This window comes from Pan troglodytes, chromosome 7, assembly GCF_028858775.2.
Source record: "Pan troglodytes isolate AG18354 chromosome 7, NHGRI_mPanTro3-v2.0_pri, whole genome shotgun sequence".
NCBI lineage: Eukaryota > Metazoa > Chordata > Mammalia > Primates > Hominidae > Pan > Pan troglodytes.
This window is the reverse complement of record NC_072405.2, coordinates 64,700,896-64,703,119: the sequence shown is the minus strand read 5'-3', so window position 1 is coordinate 64,703,119 and position 2,224 is coordinate 64,700,896. Positions and strand designations below refer to the sequence as shown.

At 42.4% G+C, this 2,224-nt stretch overlaps 1 pseudogene; it reads left to right on the top strand.

Annotated features, from left to right (window-relative positions):
- Positions 1-583: 583 nt before the first annotated feature.
- LOC107976312 (nucleophosmin-like) lies at positions 584-1,923 on the top strand (annotated as a pseudogene).
- Positions 1,924-2,224: the final 301 nt, after the last annotated feature.

Sequence of the window (2,224 nt, the reverse complement as noted above, 5' to 3'; positions counted from 1 at the left end):
GTACCAGAACAGTAAATTCTTTTATAACATCGTAGTAGAAAAGTCTTCCTAAAGCCGTAAATAAAACAATTGATGTTTTCAACTACAAAAACAGGGAACATGTCTTCATAGAAAGAAAATTAACAATATAAATAAAGATTAACGAGAAATAACAAACTGGAGGAGAGGATTTGTACCTCATATTACAGCAAAGGGTGAATCCCTCTAGTGTAAAAAGAGTTTCTGGAATTTGACAAGGAAAAGACCAACAGATGAATGATCAGTTCACAGACATAGAAATATGAGTGATTCTTAAATATATGAAAATTGCTAATTAAAACTACCTTTCAATACCATTTTCCATTATGGCCAAAATACAAAAATTTGACAAATATAATTGGTGAGGCATGGGGACCATGGGGAAATGCCTAGGCACTCTTGGATATTGCTGGTGGAAGTACAGACTTTAGGGAAAATAATCTGGGAACATCTATTAAAATTACAAAATTGCTGGTGTGATTCCATCCTGTGCAGCTGTTCTCTTGAGCAGTGGTCATTTATCTCTGTCCCCCTTCTCTGCCACCTAAGTGCGTGCTGCCACCCGATGGAAGATTTGATGGACATGGACATGAGCCTCCTGAGGCCCTAGAACTATCTTTTCGGTTGTGAACTGAAGGCCAACAAAGATTATCACTTTAAGGTGGATAATGATGAAAATGAGCACCAGTTATCTTTAAGAATGGTCAGTTTAAGGCTGGGCGCGGTGGCTCATGCTTGTAATCCCAGCACTTTGGGAGGCTGAGGTGGGTGCATCATGAGGTCAGGAGTTTGAGACCAGCCTGGCCAAGATGGTGAAACCCCGTCTCTACTAAAAATACAAAAATTAGCTGGGCATGGTGGCACATGCCTGTAGTCCCAGCTACTTGGGAGGCTGAGGCAGGAGAATCACTTGAATTCGGGAGGTGGAGGTTGTGGTGAGCCGAGATCGTGCCATTGCACTCCAGCCTGGGTGACAAAGCGAAACTCTGTCTAAAAAAAAAAAGAATGGCCAGTTTAGGGGCTGGTGCAAAGGATGAAATTGCACATTATTGAAGCAAAGGCAATGAATTACGAAGGCAGCCCAATTAAAGTAACACTGGCAACTTTGAAAATGTCTGTACAGCCAACGGTTTCCCTTGGGGGATTTGAAATAACATAACCAGTGGTCTTACAGTTGAAGTGTGGTTCAGGGCCAGTGCATATTAGTGGACAGCACTTAGTAGCTGTGGTAGAAGATGCAGAGTCAGAAGATGAAGAGGAGGAGGATGTGAAACTCTTAAGTATATCTGGAAAGCGGTCTGCTACTGGAGGTGGTAGCAAGGTTCCACAGAAAAAAGTAAAACTTGCTGCTGATGAAGATGATGATGATGATGATGATGATAATGATGATGATGAAGATGATGATGATTTTGATGATGAGGGAACTGAAGAAAAAGCACCAGTGAAGCAATCTATACAAGACACTCTAGCCAAAAAAGGACAAAAATTAAATCAGAATGGAAAAGACTCAAAACCATCATTAACACCAAGATCAAAAGGACAAGACTCCTTCAAAAAACAGGAAAAACTCCTAAAACACCAAAAGGACCTAGTTCTGTAGAAGACATCAGAGCAAAAATGCAAGCAAGTATAGAAAAAGTGCATTGAACAGTCCTGGGCACTACTGGTAAATTAAGCCCAAAGATGGGGAGAAAGGAAAAGGAGAGACCAATATAGTCCATACTGAGTGTCATCAACAATCCAGACTGAAGTCTTCTATTTTAATCCCAATCCCCTTTTCTGATTTGCCACCCATGCCTCTTCAGGCTGGAAACAATCTCACTCTTGGTTCCCTAAAGCACTTTCTTCTGACTGCTGTGATTCGGTGAACCTTGCCCTTTGCTTTCTATTACTTGTGCATTTGCATCACCTCTGACCATGTTTTTTTTTTTTTTTTTTTTTTTTGAGACGGAGTCTCACTGTCTCCCAGGCTGGAGTGCAGTGGCACGATCTCGGCTCACTGCAAGCTCTGCCTCCTGGGTTCACCCTGCCATTCTCCTGCTTCAGTCTCCCGAGTAGCTGGGACTACAGGCGCCTGCATGCATGCCCGGCTAATTTTTTGTATTTTTAGTAGAGACGGGATTTCACCATGTTAGCCAGGATGGTCTCGATTTCCTGACCTCGTGATCCACCTGCCTCAGTCTCCCAAAGTGCTGGGATTACAGGC